Source organism: Vipera berus, assembly GCF_964194415.1.
Source record: "Vipera berus genome assembly, chromosome: 4".
NCBI classification, from domain to species: Eukaryota; Metazoa; Chordata; class Lepidosauria; order Squamata; family Viperidae; genus Vipera; species Vipera berus.
Genome location: NC_138206.1, coordinates 7745766 through 7768976, shown reverse-complemented (window position 1 = coordinate 7768976; position 23211 = coordinate 7745766). Strand labels below are relative to the sequence as shown.

Here is a 23211-nt window from a genome sequence, read left to right as displayed (position 1 = left end):
AAACTCTTAATAACCTTCCAGAAGCCCACAAGGAATTCTGTTGGGAATGGTCCACGTAACTATTTATTTAGCTGAGGTCTAAATGAGATGAATTCCTTTCAGCCCAAGGTTTAAAATAGAAAGTTATTTATTAAATTTCTATGCCACACCCTCTCACTGTTGGAGCAACCCTGGGTGACTTAAAAATGGCTTTAAAAAGTTAAAAACAGTTAAAATTAAGGATTAAATAGTGCAAACCAAGGGGGTGGATGGCATGATTCTTTCGCTGTTGTTTTGATTTTCTAACTTGCAAAGTTTTTCAGAAGGCAACTGGACTTCGTTTTTACTTGAAGACATTTTGCTTCTCAAACAAGAAGCTTCTTCAGTCAGAACTGAAGAAGCAAAATGTTTTCAAGGAAAAACAAAAGTCCAGTTGCCTTTTGAAAAAGGGTTGACTCAAGTTGGCTAACACTGACGGGAAACTCCCTTGAACCTCTGCATTCCACTCAAAACTCAACCCAGCAAGCTCATTTTTACACCCAAACTTTCCTGGAAGGAAAAATTGCATTTCTAAGCCACAATGTTCTATGCATCTTTTCAGGTGCATAGAACATTGTGGCTTAGTGGATACTTCCATGTTGTTATGGTATTGATAAGGAAAGTCATTTGCAACAGCGTCCTTCAAAACTGCTATTTCAACACCTCTACACTATTGGATTTTAAACTTCATTATTAGCATTTCAATAAAGGTGATATTCACATTTTAGGATGACATCCAGGCCATGTTTTTTTTCTTCCCTTTGAGGCCCAAACCATTTCCTTTGATGTGCAAAAACTACCCTTTTTAAGAACCATTAATCAAATAACAGGGCTGCATTCTAAAGTCTTTATGTTTTATAAGAGTTAAAAGAAACAAACTTGGACAAGAAAAGAGGAGATGGTATTTTTGAAGGTATTTTTTTCCACATCTATTCTTTTATTGTTTGTTGCTTTCTCACGCATCATATATATCAAATGTATGTACCTTTTGTTTCTATACCTTATATAAAGACTTCACCACCACCTGCCTTAATAAAATGTTCTTTGCTTTGCCTAAAAGTACTTGTGATTCATGTTGTTGGGGTATCTTTGAATGGTCATTAAACAAATGGTTGTATACTGCTGTTGAAGGAAAAGTCTTCATCGTGGTCCAGTCCAAGCCGGGAATAAACAACATGGCGACTGCTTTAGAAAGAAGGTTGCAGTTTATTGAAGAGGAAAGCCAGACAGAAAGATGGTTCTGGAAGAAAAGAGAGAGTGAGCACACGTAGGGAGTGGGTTTTTATACTGTCCGGAGCCTTTTGTTTGGAGTTGTTCCTGTGGTAAGAACTTTGACCTGAGTCTGAGTGTGCCCTTTGGCATCTGTGGGTTTGGCATCTGTGTCTTGTCTTAAGAGTTTGGGTGGGGTATATAGATTTTAGGTCTCCTGGATTTACATCTGCATTTCTACAGAGCTGGTTTCTGCTTGGGGGAGGGAAACTTGGGGCTATTAAGAAAAACTGGGCCTGCTTTTCTGCCTCTTTAAGATCCTTTGAGGAAATATATTTTTCTGCCCTTTTAATATTGCCTTCTCTGGTGGGCTGACTTCCCACACTGCCAACAGCTGGACTCCAACAACGTACAACTTGGTGATTAAACTTGGTTCTCCTTGGGCTGATGCAGCACATAAGTCCATCCATAAAATTCAACAGATAAGTTAGGTCTGCAGAAAAAATGATTGCAACTAGCCTGCCTTCCATTGAGGACCTGCATGTTGCACAAGCCAGAAAGAAGACTGAGAAATTATTTAGAGACTCCTCACATCCTGGACATAAACTGTTTCAACTCCTCCCCTAATGATGCCGCTATAGGGCATTGCATGCCAAAACAATTAGACACAAGGATGGTGTGTCTTTTTTTCCTCATGCTATCACTCTGCTAAACACCTACTGTAATTCCCACAGCACTGTCTTCTGCCTAAGGATTCTTACCCATTTGTAGGGCTGCTGTATTACTACTATTCTTCCCATCTTTCCTATTACCTTCTTTTATTAGTATCTTATGTAATTTTTGTTGTCTGTATGAACACTGAGAGCTTATGCACCAGAAACAAATTTCTTGTGTGTCCGATCACACTTGGCCAATAAGCACTGTTCTATTCTGTTCTATTCTATTCTGTTCTATTCTATTCTTTCCTGTTGTTCTATTCTATTCTATTCTATTCTATTCTATTCTATTCTATTCTATTCTATTCTATTCTATTCTATTCTATTCTATTCTATTCTATTCTATTCTATTCTATTCTATTCTTCTATTCTATTCTAAATTCTTATCGCACCTGAGACAAATTCCTTGTGTGTCCCATCACACTTGGCCAATAAATAATCTCCTCCCCTCCCTTCCCTTCTCTTCTCTTCCTTGCCTTCCTTTCATACATTCAGGACTTTGGAGGAAGGGCTAGCAAGCACACTTCTGCACCCATACAGACTGTTTGTTCATTTGATTATAAAGCAATGCCGTCATAGATTTGCATGTTCCCTCCTCAGATATTTTCTCAAACCCTGAAGTAGCTAATTACTTCTGAGTTCTTTGGGACACAAATTGAAAAGCATAATTTTAATGAAGACGCTGCCTGATCTGACTCTGTATCTTTCTGTACCTTAAATATCTTTGGCACACTTGATCACCCTGTGCAACTTTTCAGTGAATTCTTTATGCCCATCCTTTAATTCGATGTGACATTTACCTTAGCTGTGACTGCTTTGCCTTTCTTTGAGGCAAAGATTTGAGGCTGTTAACAAACCTCCTTAATAATAACTTCAGTTTTCCTGACTTCACCCAGATTTCAGAATTGGCCTAGCTGTAAATAATCAACTCCTTCTCAAGTTATCCATTTCTGTGATTTAGGATAAAAGCAGAAAGAAGTTACGTCTGAATAATAATAATAATAATAATAATAATAATAATAATAATAATAATAATAATAATAATAATAATAATAATAATAAAGTTGGAAGGGACTTTGGAGGTCATCTAGTCCAACCCCCTGCTCAGGGAGGAAACCCTTTACCATTTCGGACAAATGGCTGTCCAGTGTCTTCTTAAAAACTTCCAGTGTTGGAGCATTCACAAGTTCTGGAAGCAAGTTGTTACACTGATTAACTGTTCTAACAGGAAATTTCTCCTTAGTTCTAGGTTGCTTCTTTTCTTAATTAGTTTCCATCCATTGCTTCTTGTCCTGCCTTCAGGCACTTTGGAGAATATGTACATATGGTTTTTCTTGCCTAAATGTAGAACCTTACTTTTTTTCACCATTGAATTTCATTTTGTTACATAGCGCCCAGTGTTCAAGTCTGTCCAGATCCTCCTATATCTTAAGCCTATCTTCTGGAGCATAGGTCTGCAACCCACGGCTCCAGAGCCACATGCGGCTCTTTCAGCTGTCTCCTGCGGCTCCCAGTCCTCTGCCATGTGCAGCCCCCCCAAAAAAGTGGGACTAAAAAAGTTCAACCAATCAATTCAAATATGCAGGGTAGGTACATATCTCGCCTTGGCTCCACTCTTCAGTCAAACCCTGTTCTGCGCATGTGTGCATGTACGCGTATGCGCACATATTTTTTGCGGCTCCCAGTTTTTCCTTTTGTGAGGGAACCGGTTCTGAGTGGCTCTTTCACTGTTTCAGGTTGCTGACCCCTGTTCTGGAGTGTTGGCTATTCCTGCCAGCTTGGTGTCGTCTGCAAATTTGATGAGTTCCCCATCTATCCCCTCGTCCAAATCGTTGATGATGTTGAAGAGCACTGGGCCCAGAACAGAGCCCTGGGGCACCCCACTACACACTTCCCTCCATATAGATGCGGTTCCGTTGAGGACCACATGCTGATAAACTCTCCGTCTCTTCACAAAACACCAACATGATATCCCATGTTGTCAAGTCCAGTTTTAACAGCTGAGTAGGTCTTTTTGGCAAATACTTTGAGAGACTGCAATGCTTTTTAGGATGAGAATCTTTTTTATATATTTACTCATTTGTTTTTGTCTTGATATTACCTTCCAGGCAACTGGTATGTTCCAAGCAGTTCACCCATCAGTTGAAACAGAGAGTAAAGCATTGGCTTTTACACCTGCAAGGATGCCTGGGGACAGAAGGCAGAAATTTGTGGGTGTGGTGCAACAGAATTGAAGTGTATACTTAATTTCAGTTGAGACTTTTTCACTTGATGGCAATTCTTGCTTGGACAGTAAAAACAATAGAGGAAATGGAGAAAATCAGAAATTGCTGAGTTTTGCTTTTTGTCACAATGTTTTTCTTAAATGAGTTCAGAAGTTGCTGCTTTTCAGCTCTCCAGACACAGAGCTATAATGATGGCTTTTGTTTGTTCCTGTGTGCACAATGCGTATAGAGTTAAATGCTCCACTAAAGACTGTTTTTAAAAGACAGATCCATTTGGAGCTCTAATTGCCAATGTGAGCTGCTCCTCCAGTTGTATGCACAAGAAAGGTTAAATGTCATGTATTCTGAAATGTTTGCGTTTTGCAGTTATCATTTCAAACCAGTGACAATTTATTCTTTGTATTCATTTTCTTTGCAAAATGTAGAGACTGCCTTTGTCTGAAGATATGTTGAACACTATATATTCAAGTAATAATAATGTTAGAAAATTATTATCTTTACCCCACCTTTATTACTTTATAAGTAACTCAAAGTGGTGAATATACATAACCCTCCTTCCTCCTATTTTGCCACAACAACCCTGTGAGGTGGGTTTGACTGCGAGGGTGATTGGCCTAAAGTTTCATGCCTCAGGCGGGACTAGAACCCACAGTCTCCTGGTGATTGGCTCAAAGTCAACCAGCCGGCTTTCATTCCATAGGGCGGGACTAGAACTCACACTGTCCTCATTTTTAGGCCAGCATCCTAACCACTACTAGTAGTCCTGAATATATGATGGAGTCTGCCCATTATGGTCGCATGTGGTGATAGTTCTAATTCAGTTCAGTCACATGACTGACTCAATAATAATAATAACAATAACAACTTTATTGTCACTTTGAATGTACACCAATCGGCATACATCAAAATGAAATTTCGTTGCATACAGCTGTCAAAGGGTCGACACTTCTGATATACACTCCTTGTTCGTGGCCAGCTCAAGTTTCAGATCGTCCATTTTAGTCTCTAGGCATCGAATGATGGCAAACAGGACAGATGGAAACCGAGCTCCATGTGGATTAGCCCTCAAATTAGATTGTATTCCTGCACGCCAACCTCGCCTCCTTTGCTTTTTCTGATCCTGACTTTTCCACCTTTTCCTTAAAAAGGCCTTGCTTCTTTTCGCCCCTGGAGCACGCTGTTGCTGCCACCAGCTTCTCCAAAAGCCTCTCTCCCTTCCTCTGGGCCTGCCAACAGCCTCATCCAGTTCCTTCACTCCATAAGTCCCGGGACCTCTCCTCCTCGGCCTCTTTTGGAAACAGCCCTGATTTGCAATAGAATCCGTCGCTGGGCCAGCAGTCAGATCTTGCTGCCGGTAGAACAATTTCAAGACAGTTATCTGCCAGTCTTAAGCAAATGCATTGTTTACTATTGCCGTTTTGCTGAAAACCGGAAACAACTTCTGCTTTTTGACAAAAGTGTCGTAAAACCCGGTCACATGATCCTGTGCATGCACACCGGACATTGCAAATAGCTGTAAATGCAGCCCATATTGCTGAGCGCCTGAAGCAGTGGTGGGATTCAAATAGGTGTACCACCGGTTCTCCGTGTGGATGCCGCTTCCCCAAGTCCATTCTGGGCCTGGGCAGCAAAAAAATTAGCTACCGTTTCTGCCAAAGTGGTGCGAACCGGCCTGAAGTACGATCACATGACAGTGTGAGGGAGGGTGCCTTTCGGCCAGTCCTTTTCTCTCAGCCCAACCATCTCATGGTTATTGCTCTGGGGAAAAACAGGAGAAACACGGTGTTAAGTAGTGGGCTCTTGGGTGCAGGAATGACGACACGAGGCTGAGTACAGGATAACTCATACTTTATTCTTGCTAGAACTGTACTGAAACTTGGGCTGCAACCAGCCACAATATATATGTTGCGTTGGATATATGCACTGCCTTGAGTTATTTGAAAAAATAATAAAGGTGGGATGCAAATTTAAAAAGTCATTCCTTTTCAGTCGCGTTTCAACTTCACTAAACTAACGGTTGGAAAGTCAGGGACTACCGGTATTCTTCCAGTACACATTCTTTGGTGCCACGTTCCAAAACTGATGGCCAGAAGGCCTTTGGAACTGAGGTTTGGTGCCCGTCTGCCCCATTTCCTGAAGTAGGTGGAAAGCTGTGACTTACAGAAGCGTCAGTGATTGACAGATAAGGCAAGAAATGCCCGAGTCTTCACGTAGCCATTGACAAATTGACTGCAGCCTCAGACTGATCCAGTCTGAGATTTCAAGAGGTGAGAATCAAGATTGCTTCTCCCTGGAGTCACTTTGCTGCTACTCATTCTGGGACAGAGTCTGAGTAGTCGCTGAAATCAAAATCTGTTTTGATCTGCTTTTTTAATGCAGCAGGCTTTTAAACTGGGAGACTGTGAGTTCTATTTGTGCCTTAGGTTTGAAGACTGGCTGGGTGATTTGGGGCCAATCTCTAGGAGGCTGTGAGTTCCAGTTCTACCTTGGGCATGAAAGCTGGCTGGGTGACATGGGCCAATGACCTAGAGATGGTGAGTTTTAGTTGTGCCTTAAGCATAAAAGCTGGGGTAGAGGCGATTTTGGGCTAATTTCTAGGAGAATGTGAATTCTAGTTCTACCTTGGGCATGAAAGCTGGCTGGTTGACTTGGGCCAATGACCTAGAGAGGGTGAGTTCTAGTTGTGCCTTAGGTATAAAAGCTGGGTAAGTGACTTTGAACCAATCACCAGGAGATGCCGAGTTCCACTCCCGCCTTAACCATGAAAGCTGGTTGTTGACTTTGGGCCAGTCACTCTCTCTCAGCTACCCCATCTCACAGGGTTGTTGTTGTGAGGAAAATAGGGGGAGGAAGGAATATTAGGTGTTTGGCCCCCTTGAATTACTTATAAAAACAATAAAGGCGGAATATAATTAAATAAAACTGGGTTCTGGTTCTGGTTTGCAAATTCTATAGGCAGCTCATTCTGAGAATCCTTGTAGATCAGGGGTCTTCAAACCTGGCCCTTTTATGACTTGTGGACTTCAAATCCCAGAATTCCTCATGCTGGCTGAGGGATTCTGGGAGTTGAAGTCCACAAGTCATAAAAGGGCCAGGTTTGAAGACCCCTGCTGTAGATTGAGCCTCAGGAACAAGAATAAGCAAATAGGGAACAGGGATAAGAAACTACCTATCAAAAGCATCTTTGCCAAGGTGAAAATCTGGATCCCTGGTTGACTTGTCTAACCACCTGCCTTCTAATGGCTTATATCCTCTTGCTGACAGCAGGAAGATCACCTCCCATGGCTCAACCTATAATTTTTCTAAACAGGCTTTGCCTGTCAGCCAGGATTTAGACATTCTTTGCAAAATCTGTCTCATCCACTTTACTCACGCCTGAGAGGTAATCTCTTCTGCTGACACACTTCCTCACTTTCCACTTAATATCCAGCAAAATTTTAAAGTGCAGAAGTTTCCAAGCTTCTGGAGACTCTTTTCCTCTACACACACACACACACACACACACACACACACACACACACACACACACACACACACCAGCTGTTCTGATGTGAAGTCAAGGGCATTCTGGCAAGCCTTGGATCTGCATCGCCACAGCAAGAAGGCAGAAGTAGGAACTTTTCGCTTTAAAAGCTTCCCTTCTCTGGTTTTGTCATTAACTGCCTCGTCATCAGGGCAGAAGAAAACCCAGTGGTGGTTTCCTGCTTTAAACTCGCTCTGGCAGAAGGGGGATGCCGTGGACGATGTCAGTTAAGACGTTTTGGCTGGTGGGCTCCAGGAGAAGAGATTTTTCTGCCATGGCTCTTGGTCTCCGGAACTTTGTGCCCCTCAAGGTGAGATCTGTCCCCACCTTCTCGGCCTTCCCAGGAAAGGCCTGAAAACTGGGCTCTACCAACTGGCCCCAATGGAGGTATCCCATGGAAGTGGTTAGTAGGTTGGGAAAGGGGTCTCCAAACTTGATAACTTTTGAGATTTCTGGACTTCAACTCCCAGAATTCCTCAGCTAGCCATGCTTGGAATGCTGGGAGTTGAGGTCCCCAAGTTTTAAAGTTGCCAGAGTTTGGAGAGCCTTGGATTAGGAGAAGATCCCCACCTCCCTTGTTTTCACACTGGTCCCTTTTCTCTAGTTCTTCGTTAATTTTCGTGTTTTAATGCTGAAGGTTTTTAATGTCCTTATCATTTTACATTGCATTTTTGTACCGTTGTAAGGTGCCCCGAAGTCGTTTGAAAGCAAGGTGAGTAGCATATAGGTAAAGGTAAAAGGTAAAGTTTCCCTCGCACATGCGTGCTAGTCATTTCCGACTCTAGGGGCCGGTGCTCATCTCCGTTTCAAAGCCAAAGAGCCAGCGCTTGTCCGAGGACGTCTCCGTGGTCATGTGGCCGGCATGACTAGACGCCAAAGGCGCACGGAACACTGTTACCTTCCCACCGGAGTGGTCCCTATTTTTCTACTTGCATTTTTACGTGCTTTCGAACTGCTAGGTTGGCAGAAGCTGGGACGAGTAACAGGCGCTCACTCTGTTACGCGGCACTCAGGATTCGACCCGCCAAACTGCCGACCTTCTGATCGACAAGCTCAGCATCCTAATCTACTGAGCCACCGCGTCTCTTGAGTAGGATATAAATTTAGTAAATAAAAATAGATAAAATTTATGAGCGACTGTATGTGCATGTAGTGGGCGGTCTCCTAATACTTGGGAAAGTACGTTGGCTGAAGCTTCTAATACCTGAAAGAAAAAAGAAACTTTTCATAAAAGTACCAAGGGGAACATTTGCAGGAGAAAAAAACAGAATGGCAAGAGAAAATCTAAGCACTCCACAACCATTTAATCTTGCCTCCAAGTTCTTTCCCATCTACTGTACATATTGGATTTTTGGGTCCCACTGTCCTTATGCGAATAGGAAATCTGTTAATAAAAGAACACTGTGCTTATTACTATTATTTATATTAGGGGTCTCCAAACTTGGCAACTTTAAGACTTGTGGACTTCAACTCCCAGAATTCCTCAGCCAACCATGTATATTTCAGGATGTTCGGGATGAGAAGAGCAGGACAGCAAGTTGCTAGTTGTTTCTGTCTCTAGGGGCCGGTACTCATCTCCGTTTCACAGCCGAAGAGCCAGCGCTTGTCTGAGGACATCTCCGTGGTCATGTGGCCAGCATGACTAGACGCCAAAGGCGCACGGAACGCTGTTACCTTCCCACCGGAGTGGTCCCTATTTTTCTACTTGCATTTTTACGTGCTTTCGAACTGCTAGGTTGGCAGAAGCTGGGACGAGTAACAGGCACTCGCTCTGTTACGCAGCACTCGGGATTCGACCCGCCAAACTGCCGACCTTCTGATCGACAAGCTCAGCATCCTAATCCACTGAGCCACCGCGTCCCTAGAGTTTCATATACCACCATTTTTGCTTCTTTTGACAAATGTTCCGTGGGAAGTCAGCTCCCCAGAGAAGAAAATATTAAAAGGGCAGAAAATAAATTTCCTCAAAGGATCTTAAAGAGGCAGAAAAGCAGGCCCAGTTTTCTTAATAGCCCCAGGTCTCCCTTCCCCAAACGGAAACCAGCTCTGTAGAAATGCAGATGTAAATCCAGTGTTGTGACTCAGGGCCAGCCTGTGGGTCCGACAGCCGGGTCCGATGTATCGGAGGACTCAGATGTGGGGGAGGAGGGAAACGAACCGGCTGATGATGATTTGGAGGCTTTGCAGAGTCCTCAGCCGGGGACCTCTTCTCAGCTGTGTGAGCCCGAGAGTGCGGAGGATGATGACCCACAGCTGGCCCTGTTCAAGGACGCCCGACGCAGGAGGCAGACGAGCAGGGACAAACAAAGAAAGACTATGGGACTCCTCGGGAGGAGGCACAGGGAGACCACGCCCTGAGCTCTCTATAAAAGAAGTGTTTGGGGAGGGGCTGGTTGCTGAAAGCAACTTTTCCGCTTGAGAAGACAAGCTCTTGTGTTTTTGTTAACTGCGTAATTAAATCTTGGCAGAAGCCTTTTAGCCTTGGACGCTTTCCAGACTCTTCTCTTAATTAGGGGTTGCGAGAAGAGGGCTGGTTCAGAACATCCAGAAAGGTTGGAGCTAGAAGCTTAGGAAGACAAAGAGACTTAAAATCTACATACCCCACCCAAAGTCTAAGACAGGACATCATAGGATTAATTCGCAGATGCCAAAGGGACACAGGTCAAAATACATGACACAGGAAATACAAAGCCTCAAACAGGAACAGGAAATAACCTCCAAACAAAAGGCTCCAGGGGGTATAAAACCCCACTCCCTACATGTGCTCAGCCCCTTTTCTCTCTCTCTCTTTCTCTTTTCTGCCAGACCATCTTCCTGTCTGGCTCTCCTCTTCAATAAACTACAGCCTTCTTCCTAAAGCAGTCGCCATGTTTATTCCCAGCCTGGACTGAACCATGATGAAGACTTTTCTTCCAACAGTTCATTCTTACAACAAAATGCGCACTCACTTGTGAGCTTTTTTTTTTTTTGCAGGAGTTGCACATCTTAGTAGAGTAATAAACCTATAAATATTTTTTAAAATTAGAATGTTGGTCTTGTCCTTCTCACGATGTCATATGATCTAAACTTCGTGAAAAGTCATTCAGATTTTCAGCACAGCACCCTCCGCAGACTTAAAAGTAAAACATTCACGTTTGCAGCAAGCATATCTCTGCTATTATCACATCTCGCCAATTACCATAAGAGTTCTTATGCATTTATTTGTAAATATATTCTACCACCAAGGGAGCATCACCCCATCTTATCTTACCCCAGGCTTAATATTAAACCATTTATTCAACATTCAGTTTATTCTCTCAAATGGTGTACTTGAAATCACATTGAACAACTAACCTTCAGCTAACCTACTGTATGTCTACTCTATGGAAAACACCCCATAATTTATACCTCTTCCTATTAGTTTGATGCTTTCTTTAAGTCAAGAAACGTATAATAAAGTTTGCTTCTCATATTCATACATTTTTCAATGATCTGCAGAGGAGCAAAAATGAAACACCTTCCCCAAAATGCACGAACAAATCCCCCCTCTAGTTTTTCCATTCACATTTTCTAGTTTTCCTTTTGGATACCACAATAATAGCATTCTTCCTATCTTAGACACAGGTGTAGGTTTCAGACATGCATTAAACACATTGGACAGGACTTCTGGTTTTGCGCAGTAGTGCAGCAGCCGAGGGATCGCGGGGCTCCACTCCCCATAGCTGATTTCTGCCTGCCAGGTGATCCTAAATGGGCTTGAAGTTGCCCCGTAGAGGCAACACAGAAGGGGGGGAAGTCCTGCCAATTGCAGAGAGATCCGATCCGATCGGTTTGGGAAAAGCCCTCCAGAAACCAGCAGGAGAAGAGGCTAACTCAACTTCCAAGTCTAGCCCAAGCTACAAGCAACCAAGGTCCAAAGGTATTACTTTAGGTTGACTGTAAAAAACGTGTTTGGAACTGGGTATGAACAGCGATTTTCTCTCTTCTATTTGGAAACTGATTTCCTGGAGAAGACAAACCCAAGCAAAAAGCCTCCAAAAGTGAGGAAGGGGACTTTTGCCTCACCCTCCTGCAGACGGAAGCGGTGAATTAAACCTTTCAGGGGGAATAGAAATATATTGAAATAAAAAGTATATGACTTAATTTGGATAAGTTTGAAATCAGTGGAATCTGTTAAGATTTTCCTTTTATATCATCAAAACAAATAAATAAATGTTTATTAATGAAAGAACTGGTGCTGACCTCTAGTGGTGGGTGAAAATATTACAACAACAGCTGCTTTACTACAGAGACTGGCAAGGCCCAGGAAAAGATAAATTTGATTTTGGTGACCTTCAATGTCTTAATAACAAAGAACAGCTATGACAAAAAAGGAGGAAATATCTTGGGCTTTCTATAAAGTGAGAATTATAAACTCTAAAAAGAAAAAAGAATTGGCCTTTCTGGATTACAAATACTAAGTCAACTGTGACTCTAAAGCAATCTGCAGAGAAAGGAAAACCCTGATTTTTGGCTATCATGGAAAACCAGAGATCTGCAGAAAGAATATACCAAGAAAAAACAAAGACTTTCCAGAAGGAGATCTATGCGATGTTGCAACTAATCCAAACAAAACAAATCTCAGACCACAAGGAAATTAAACATAACCTTGAAAATATTATTATTATTATTATTAATAATAATAATAATAATAATAATAATAATAATAATAATAATAATAATAATAATAATAATAATAATTTAATTTATATACCGCCCTTCTCCCGAAGGACTCAGGGCGGTGAACAGGGCAATACACAATAAAAATAGAATACAAAAATTAAAAAGCCATTAAACATTATGCCCATAAAATTAATACATATTAAAATTAAAACTATTTATAAAAACCCAACCCCATCCCGTCAGACCAGGCCAGCTTGTTCGAAAAAGAAAGTTTTGAGATCGCGCCGGAAGGAGCGAAGGTCGGGGGCCATCCGGAGCTCAACCGGTAAGCGGTTCCAAAGGTCTGGCGTGCCCACAGAGAACGCTCCCACCCTGGGGGTCACCAATCGGCATTCTTTGATCGGCGGCACCCTGAGGAGGCCCTCTCTGTGGGAGCGCACTGGATGGAGGGAAGTTGACGCCGGCCGCAGGTGTTGCCGTAGGTAATCCGGACCCATGCCATGAAGGGCTTTGTAAGTCATCACTAACACCTTGAACCTCACCCGGAGAGCAACCGGTAGCCAATGCAGCTCGCGGAGCAAAGTTGTAACATGGGAGTATCGGGAAACTCCCAAGACAACTCGCGCGGCTGCATTCTGCACCAGTTGGAGTCTCCGGGTGGACCTCAAGGGCAGCCCCATGTAGAGAGCATTACAGTAGTCTAGACAAGAGGTCACGAGCGCATGAGTGACTGTGTGCAAGGCATCCCGGTCTAGATAGGGCCGCAACTGGCGCACCAGGCGAACCTGGGCAAAGGCCCCCCTAGTCACAGCTCCAATATGCTCTTCCAAAGAGAGCTGTGAATCTAGAAGGACCCCCAAGTTGCGGGCCCTATCTACGGGGGGTAATACCTCACCCCCCATGGCCAATGATGGGATAATCGGAATTTCCCGGGATGCCGGCACGAACAGCCACTCAGTCTTGTCAGGGTTGAGTCGAAGCCTGTTCCTCCCCATCCAGACCCGGACCGCCTCCAGGCAACGGGACATCACGTCGAGGACATCACTGGGGTGGTTTGGGGTCGAAATAAAAAGCTGGGTATCATCAGCATATTGGTGATACCCAACTCCAAAACCATGAATGATCTCACCCAGCGGCTTCATATAGATGTTGAACAGGAGAGGCGAGAGAACCGATCCCTGAGGAACTCCACAAATGAGAGGTCTCAAGGTCGATCTCTGCCCCCCTGCCAACACCGACTGCGAACGTCCCAGAAGGTAAGAGGAGAACCACTGGAGAACTGGGCCTCCCACTCCCAACCCTCTGAGACGTCGCAGCAGGATACCATGGTATCAAAAGCCGCTGAGAGGTCTAAAAGGACTAGGACAGAGGAGCAACCTCTGTCCCGAGCCCGCCAGAGATCATTCACCAGCGCGACCAATGCCGTCTCCGTGCTGTACCCGGGCCTGAAACCTGATTGGTACGGGTCTAGGTAGTCAGCTTCATCCAAGAACAAAGGGAGCTGCTGTGCCACCACGCTCTCAACAACCTTCGCCAAAAAGCGAAGGTTGGAGACCGGACGATAGTTGTTTAAAATTGCTGGGTCCAAGGCAGGCTTCTTGAGGAGGGGTCTCACCACCGCCTCCTTCAAGGCGGCGGGAAAACTACCCTGACTCAAAGAGGCAGTAATCACTGCCTGGAGCCAGCCTCCTGTCCCATCCCGGGCTGCATAAGTCAGCCAGGAGGGGCACGGGTCCAACAAACACGTGGTGGAGCTCAGCTTCCCCATGATCTTGTCCACTTCTTCAGGAGTCACAGGATCGAACTCTTCCCAGATTAAATCGACAAGGCCGCCCGTATCCCCTTCGTCAGACTCTGCCCAGTCGGAGTCCAAACCGGTCCGGATCCAAGCGATTTTGTCCGACAGAAATCGACTAAACTCCTCGGCTCGACCCTGCAAGGGTTCCTCCCTCACCTCCTGATTAAGAAGAGAGCGAGTTACCCTAAACAGGGCGGCCGGGCGATTATCTGCGGACGCGATGAGGGTGGCAAAGTGGTTAGACAATGAACACATCTCCAATTTACAACATAAAAATTCTCAGAAAATAAAAAATAGAGAGTGAGCAGAGAAAACAGACAACTGATTATGAGACAGAGGAGAGAGATTTCAAGATGGAATTTAACAATACTAGGAAATATGACATAACCCAGATGGAAAAAAAAAACTTGCAGGGAACTCTGGACATGGAAAAGACAAACTACGCTTTAAGGTTACAAAATAAGTTTGAGGACAAGAAAAAAGATTTAGTAAAATGGATTTTGTCAGGAGAATTATGAGAACTTGAGAGACAAAAAATAATAAATAAAACCAAGAAAGACAAAAAGGAAGTGTTTTTCAATGAATATGAAGGGGTGAAACCTTCCTATAAAAACATCTTATCTGTTTTGTCCTTTGTACCTGCAACAACATTTATAAGATTATGGGAAGACTCTTTGACTCATCGAAACATATTGAACAGGAATGATGTTGGGCAAAAAAAAAAAAGAGGCTAAAGTGAGATTCAAGAAATGAGATGATGGGAATTACCAGAGGGAGTATTTAAAAATTAAATATTTGTTTGAATATGGTTAAAGAAATAAAGATTTTAAATTATATTATAGCTTAAGAGGGATGAGACCCTAAAATAATATAGTGTGCTTTCTTTCCTTTTTGTGTTTTTTTTTGGACATGAGAAATATAAAAATGTTGGGATGGTTTATATAAAAGAAATGTTTTCTGATTTGTCTCCCCCCCCCCCTTTTGCTCTTTTTGTCTTTTAAGATATGAGGAATGTAAAAATGTGATGGGTTGTATGAGCAAAAAAGATTTAAATATTTAAGTGTAACTAATTTTGAGAAAATCTTAACTATCATCTTTCGGTCTATCATCTGTTTGTCTATATCATCTATCTATCATCTGTCTGTTTATCTATCTATCTTTTGAATACTGTGGGGAAAACAAATTTAAATAAGAATGTAAACAGGATTTATGATGAGCCAATCAAGATGATCAATGAAAAGAAGCTTTATACTGATGTGATTATTTGCAGAAACATGAGAAAAATGTTTATATTTAATTGTCATTTATTTAAATAAGAACTGTATTAATTTTAAGGTTGGCGACAGAGAATATTATTGGAAGAAGACGAAATCAAGTAAACTTATTATATGGACTATAGAATTATAGAAATTGTTATTATTTTTTAAATACTAACCCAGACAACATGATGTTTACCAAATATTAAGGCGTATGTTAAAAATCAATAACTTTTAAAAATAAATAAATAAATACATTGGACAGCCAATCTGCAAATTGAGCCTTGGTGGAGCAGTGGGCTAATGCCTCCTTAAGTAACACCAGCTGCCTGCAATTAGTGCAGGTTCGCATCCCACCAGGCTCAAGGTTGACTCAGCCTTCCATCCTTCCGAGGTAGGTAAAATGAGGACCCAGATTGTTGGGGGCAATAAGCTGACTTTGTAATGATGCCGCTTGGGGTGTGTGTGAAAGCCCTAATAAGCAGGCATATACATAGAATGAAGGCTACTGCTAAGCTTGTAAGCCGCCCTGAGTCTTCGGAGAAGGGCGGGATATAAATGTAATAAAAATAAAAATAAATAAATAAAAATATATGAGGCCAAAATAAAGTGAATTCATCATTCATTTGAGGGCAATGTGTGAAAACCCAACCAGCTAGACTTGCTTCATACTGTCAGTTTTGAAAATGAGCATGGCTGCAGCCATTTTCCCTACTCATTTTCGGTTGACACATAGCATGGAGGGATGGAAGGGGGCATTACCAGGTGCTTCGCCAGACTAAACAGATTTTCTTCCATGGGAACCAAGGTCATCGGCTGCTCCTGGGACTGCAGGCTGGGCGTTTCATGAAAAGCCCGCCAAGAAGATGTATTGGGGAACATAGTAGTTAGCATAGCTTTAGGGGTGGAATTTCTTAACTTAGTATTGGGGATTGTTACGCATCTATTCAGACTTGGTTTCACTTTTGATGTGTTGATACTTTGTATCAATAAACATGTTCTTTGATGAACTTGCGAGCCTCAGAGTTTGTCTCTTGTCTGTCTGAACCATGACATATACCTTATAATTTACTTAAACACAAGTTGCTGAATCAACCACAGCTGGCTTAAGTTTGCCGTTAAGCCATAAACTATGATCTACGAATCACAGTACATGGGCTTGACTTAGCTTACTGCAACCAAACAAGTTTCGCTATGGATTAACCCAATATTTGAAGCCCACCACTGACAAACTTGGATTATTCTGTGTGTAAGCCATGAAAAGGATGTACATTAATAGAAGTAACATTGCAGCTTGCACACCATCCTCTCCATTCCACGTATTGAACTAAGAATGGGAGGTGCCACCTAGCTGTACTGTTTAATAATGTAAGCTAGCACAGCCTACTCCACAAAGTTGTTATGCAGGAGGTGGAAGAACCCTGCACACCACAATAAGCTCTTGGAAGACAGTTGTTAAATGAGTCACATGTAATTTTGCCACTTTTTTTTGTTTTTTTGCAACAGTTGTTACGTGAACGACTGCAGCCCTTAAGTGAATCATGCTGTTGTTAAGGCAGCTTTGCTTGTCGGAAGCTGGCTAGGAAGATTGCAAATGGTAATCGCATGATCCTGGGACACTGCAACCCTCTTAAATTCATGCCAGTTTTCAAGTGCCCACATTTCTGATCATGTGATTGCAAGGATGCAGCGATGGTTGTTCAGCGTGAGGTTCCGTTGAGATTGTAAGTTGAGGACTACCTATCTACCGTTGCAACCACTGGTGGATGCAGCCAAGTCATGGATGGATTTTAAGCCACAAACTAGCCACCCACATTCAAGCTGAGGGTATTGGGAAAACATGCAGGCAGGCAGGCAGTCCTTGACTTACGACAACAATCGAGCCCCAAATTTCTGATGCCAAACAAGGCAGTTAAGTGAGTTTTGCCCCGTTTTACAACCTTTCCTGCCATAGCTGTTACGTTAGTAACATGGTTGTTAAGTGAATCTGGCTTCCCCATCAACTTTGCTTAAGAGGTGGTCGCAAAAGGGGATCATGTGACCCCGGGACACTGCAAGTTTCACAAATCCGAACCAGTTTGCCCAAGAGTCTGAATTTTGATCATGTGACCAAGGGGATGCTGCAATGTTCATGTCAAAAGCAATCTAGGTCACTTTTTTCCCCCACTGCCGTTGTAACTTCAAATGGTCATGGAACGAACTGTTGTTAAGGTCTATTTCTAGTTACCTTTTTTCAAGGTGTCACAGAAACTCAGGAAATTGTACTACTCCACAAACTATGCTTGAGTGAGTTAGGCAGTCGGTGTGATTCATACCGGGGCAGGAAAGCAATATGTGCCCGAATTAATCCTAAGCAGCCAACCCCACCCTGGAGGTTGCAGACAACCATGTAATGAGCTTCACGAGACAAACAATACTTAAGAGCACCTTCCCTCCGGAGCGGCAGCCGCTGGATACTGGGAAATGCAATTGCAGTGAAAATTGGGGCGGTTTGTGGATCCCGATCCTAAAAAAAAAAAATCATCTTCGAAGTTAGGGTTTTCCCCCACTAAACGGCATCCTTCTGTGTGTGCCCATGATAGCGCACGTGGCGAATTAGTATGAAAACCACTGTAAAAATATGCTTCAAAAAGTTTTCTGTAAATAATAATAATAATAAAAAGTCAAAAGTCCCAATCCTTATGAAATCCCACGGAAGATTTTGGCCCTTTTGATCCAAGACATCTAAAAGCCCACCGAGCTCCGTAGGGCAGATTTAACCCCTTACATTTCGTAGCCGTCTGGTCCCATACTGAAATTTCCAATTTCCTCTTGGGCATGCACCGGTTATCAGAAACAAAAAAACATTGTCAAGACTTTCGAAGCAGTCCTTCAGCTGTTCCCTGTGAAGAAACTTCCATAAATCACTTCTTCTGCATGATAAAAGCTGGCTGTGCCCCCACCCCAAGGGCCATTGGTCACACCGTCTTGCTTCTTTCCCAACTAAATAGAGAATCTCCTATATCTTAATCAAGCTGAATCCAAGACCCCGGCAATTAAAAAAACCTCCCAGCCTGGCTTTGAAAAAAGGGAAGAGGAGTTGGAGGGGGGGGAGGGAGGAGGATAGAGGGAGGAGGAAGAGGAGAGGGAGAGATGGATGGGGGGGGATTTAAAAGAAACCCATCTTTTGACGCCACCAGGAACAACCCACAAAGGAGGGCCCTTATGTTTTTATTGTGGACCCTCCACTTCTAAACAACGGACCAATTCTTTTCTTGTGGTTTCTTCCAAAAGTATGAAGTTAAAACTTTCTAGATTCAGCCAAAAAAAAAAAAAAGCAACACTCTCAATTTTTGTCACCAGGGTGTCAAAAAGGTTAAAAAGTCTCACTTCAGGTCTAGTTTGACTCTCAAGGAGATTTGACGGATGCATCTATGTGTGTTTTCCAGCAACGGGGCAGAAACGGTTTTCCCCATGCACGCTTCCCAGTCAAATTGACAGTCCTGGGATTTAAACTACTGGGAGAGGAAGAAAAAAAAAGCACAAAGGGCTCCTTTGAGTACATTTTGGGTTTTTGCTCCAAGAAAGAACGCCAACTACACATTTTCTAAATCATTTTAAAGCCCTGCCTAAGCATTTCCAATCTCTTGTTGGAGAATTGCAACCAAGATTTTGAATCCAAAAGCTAAGTTTCTCTTATATATAGATATAAAAAATCTCCTTGTCTTTACCGCCCCCCCATGTAATTTTCAGGCTGTTTGATTAATTTAAATTTTGCAACCTTCCAAGTCTGTATTAATCCAACTTCCAGAGGTTGTTGAGTTTGTTGCAAAAAAACAACAGTGTGACACCACAAAGGTGAACCAGCTAATCGACTTTTGCTACTGTTGTAGCATGCTACTAGCTTTATCAGATCGCATGCAAATCACCCAAGCTTGTATAAACAGACCACAATAGCTTTTTTTTTCTTCTGCAGTCCAATTTTAAGAGTTACTTTAGTCTCATCAACAGGGATTATGTGGGAGTTTTGCTAAGAAGCTTCGAGGGAGGGACCTTCCATCTTTCTCAGAGATGGAAAGGTCTCTTGAGCTGTGCCGGTATGGATTTTAAACTGATTGTTTACGGAATGGAAAGTGAGTCACACGGGCTAATAACTCTGATGCGTTTACTTCCATTTGAGTCTAGCCACCAGCGAATGAGTCAGACAGGAACTCAGTCTTAACGATGATCAGCTCTGATCTGTAATTTGCCATTTAGGACAGGCCTAGTGAGAAAGACACAAGGGGGGGGGGAATGTCTCTTAGCTGTTAAGGTTGTTGTAAAGCAAGAGCAAAGGGGAAGGCAAGCGTGTTTTTGAATATTTGGCAGAACAAACGATTGCTTTCCATTTGCAAAATATCTTGGAAGTAGCTGCAAGAAAGAAGGAAAAAAGCTCTGTTAATACCAAATGCAAAAATGAATGAACACAAACCCCAATATCAGTGGACAGCACTTTTAAACGGTTCAAATCCTGCAAATGAAGCAATCATGTTAGTATACTTACACAGACACGTTTTCCTGCTTCCATTCCCGAGGTGAGGCTAGTAACTTTGCATCTTAACAGAGTTCTGTTGAAAGAATCTCCGAGTTTTTTATGGGGGTCACTCAAACCACTCGTCTGAAACCGCACAACACAATCATCACGCAGGACAAGGGCTGAATTCACACCTAATCAGAAACCCCTCCACGTTTCAGCCTGGCCCTTTTCCTTTGCTTCAATATCGAGATTGAACAGTACAGCGCTAATTGTGCTTGTCCTTGGGACTGTGACTTGCAGGATATAACACCCTGCTTAAGTAAATGTCAGCTACGCCACGCTGATGCTTTGGAGAAAAACTGTTCAGAAGTGAAGTTTACTTCAATCTGAATTCTGTTCATGGGCGACCAAGATGGACTTATCTGTAAACCTCCAGCTTACACTCCTGCCCTTTTTAGAGAAACTCACAATTACAAACACCACCACTCCCATTGATAGGGCAAATCAGTAGTATACAGAGATCAAAGGCAACTTAAAGACTTCACAAAACACCTTTCGAGCAAGCCTGTTTCAAGAGCTCATCTGGATTTTCCCCCACCCCCCATAGCTGAAAGGATCAGGTCTGCATGGAGCAAAAGGCAGGATTTGGATATTTGCATGCAACCCGCGTTGCCTGCATTTTCTTTTAAAATAGCATTGAAGGAAGTTGTTGGGAAACTTGCCAGGACTTGACCCAGATAGGTGTAAGCGCCCAACTGCGCTCCACTTTAGCTGCCCCATCAAAGCCCCTGAATGCCCCTTATCCAACTGAGTCACTTTAGACTTTAGAGGTTGTGAGAGTTCCAGCACTGGAAGTTTTCAAGAGATTGGACAACCATTTGTCTGAAATGGTATAGGGTTACCTGCCTGAGCAGGGGTGTTGGGACTAGTAGTAGCAGGGGTCTCAACCTCCGGTCTGCAACATGCCAGCAACCAGGCCGTGCAAATAAGCAAAGCCCCGTCTGTGGGATACAAGCAGCACGTGAAACCACACCCCCTCCGGTCCACGGAAAAGCCTCTCTCTGTGGAAGTGGTCCCTGGTGCCCCAAAGGTTGGGATCCGCTGGACTAGAAGACCTTCCAAGTCCATTCCAATTCAGGTTTGGCTAATGTGATGTGCCTCTGTGACACCTAGGCTTTGCTAACAGCAGGTAATCCTAGTTATGCATTGCCAACGCTGAATAAGATGGAGAGTACCTGTGAACTAAATAAATAATAATAAAGTTGGAAGATACCTTGGGGGTCATCTAGTCCAAATCCCCGCTCAGGCAGGAAACCCTATACCTGTGGTGGCGAACCTATGGCACGGGTGCCACAGGTGGCATGCAGAGCCCTTTCTGTGGGCACGTGTGCCATCGCCCCAGTCCTAGGCCTTCAGCTGGGTTTTATAAAATCTTTTCCATTAGGCCTCCACTGCCATGTACAAAAAAAAAAAGGTTCAATTTCAACTTCTCACAGGGAAAAAAAAAGATCTCACAGTTGGAATTGATTGAACTTTTTAGTTACACCCAGTCTGCCGTTACCACCGCAGCCACGCCCACCCAATGGGCCAAGCCCACCCAGCACCCGACGATACATAAGTGGGTTTTGGGTTGCAGTTTGGGCACTGAGTCTCTAAAAGGTTCGCCATCACTGCCTTACACCATTTCGGACAAATGGCTGTCCAGTCTCTTCTTAAAAACTTCCAGTGTTGGAGCATTCACCACTTCTGGAGGCAGGTTGTTCCACTGGTGAGTTTCTCCTTAGTTCTAGGTTGCTTCTCCCCTTGGTTAGTTTCCATCCGTTGCTTCCTGTCCTGCCCTGAGGTGCTTTGGAAAATAGCTTGACACCCTCTTCTTTGAGGCAGCCCCTGAGAGATTGGACGACTGCTATCATGTCTCCCCTCATCCTTCTCTTCATTAAACTACACATACCCAATTCCAATAGCCGTTCCTTATACATTTTAGCCTCCAGTCCCCTAATCATCTTTGCTGTTCTTCTCTATACTCTTTCTAGAGTCTCAACATCTTTTTTACATCGTGGTGACCAAAATGATGCAGTATTCCAAGTAAATAAATAAACTTCACATGGTTATGTATTTACTGAATGGGGAATTGCTCTGCACGCAGGTCATCATTTGCAAGACCAAAGTTCTAGCAGCAACCCAAGGATGTCCCTGGCCCCTGAGTTTTAACTCTCCCCACCTCTTGCCTTCCTGGATGACCAGGTAAGAGCTACTGTACTTGTACACACAGTACTCGTGCACCTGGAAACCTGCAAAAAATAATCTTCTGTTCAGCTAGGCTCTGAAAACATTGGAGGGAAGCCTCTCCTTGGCTTTTATGCTCTTTCTTGGCATGTTTAAGAAAAGGGACAAGTATTGTTGCAGCACACAAAAAACCCTCCGGGCTTGTAACCTTTACGGCCACATCTGCACAGCCCACAGCTCCTTTGCTCGCCTCGCCCAGGTGCAGGAACTCAGGATGGAAATCTAGACTCTAGGGCCGTTGCCCACACGAACCCTGTCAGCGGTGAAACACACCAGCCCTGTTTACATTGCCCTCTGCTCAGAAACCGATTGCCTGCTTGACGTTCTCTGGCTTGTTTGCTTCACCCGGCCTTGTGATTTCACAACTGTGCTGGTGCAGTTGCCTTACAGATATGCGTTTAGGACATTGATCCACCCCCTTCCCTACCCCCGCTGGAGAGAGAGACTTGCCCTTTTCCAACTGGGAAAAGCAATTGTCAAACGCTCCACATTTTTGTACCAGGGAAAGCTTTGAAAGACACTCATTATCTTGCTGCCCTGTGTGGCACATGTGCACCGTACCGAAAGTTATTTGGGTGTGTACGTGGGTGTGTTTTACTGGCGTGATTTGGATTGAAAAGCCAGAGAGATTTGCTCTTCCGCTGCCTCCAAACCTGTTGGGAGAAATGAAAACAAGAGCATTTTTGTTTCCTTCTTTCCAGCAGCTTCCCGCACAAATAAATGTCCTTTATTCAAAAGTATAAGACATTCCGAATTCATGAATAAGACATGAAAATATGACATTCTGGTTTAATGCAGAAGAGGCTTGACATTATATGTTAGTTCTTCCCTCTCCCTTCAGAAGGGAAATAGTTCATCACACACACACCCTTTTTCACCCTCCATAATAAATCTTACATGAAAGCATGACTTACCTCTTGTATTTGGAGAAATAGCAGCAAACACCGGCCAGCAGAGAAATCTACTCTGCAGAAATTTAAGTCAGCCAGCAATTGGCATGTAACACCAATAATTGTTGGGCTTGTATCAATGCTGTCTTGCCTT

The 23211-nt window shown here is 43.3% G+C and overlaps 1 long non-coding RNA gene across 1 annotated transcript; it reads right to left on the bottom strand.

The window, feature by feature from the left end:
- Nucleotides 1-17678: 17678 nt before the first annotated feature.
- Nucleotides 17679-21988, bottom strand: LOC308667850. The gene is made up of 3 exons (XR_014026389.1): nt 19535-21988; nt 18756-18883; nt 17679-18268 (listed from the first exon to the last, which is right to left on the bottom strand). It is a non-coding gene; the product is annotated as an uncharacterized lncRNA (long non-coding RNA).
- Between the last annotated feature and the right edge of the window lie 1223 nt (nt 21989-23211).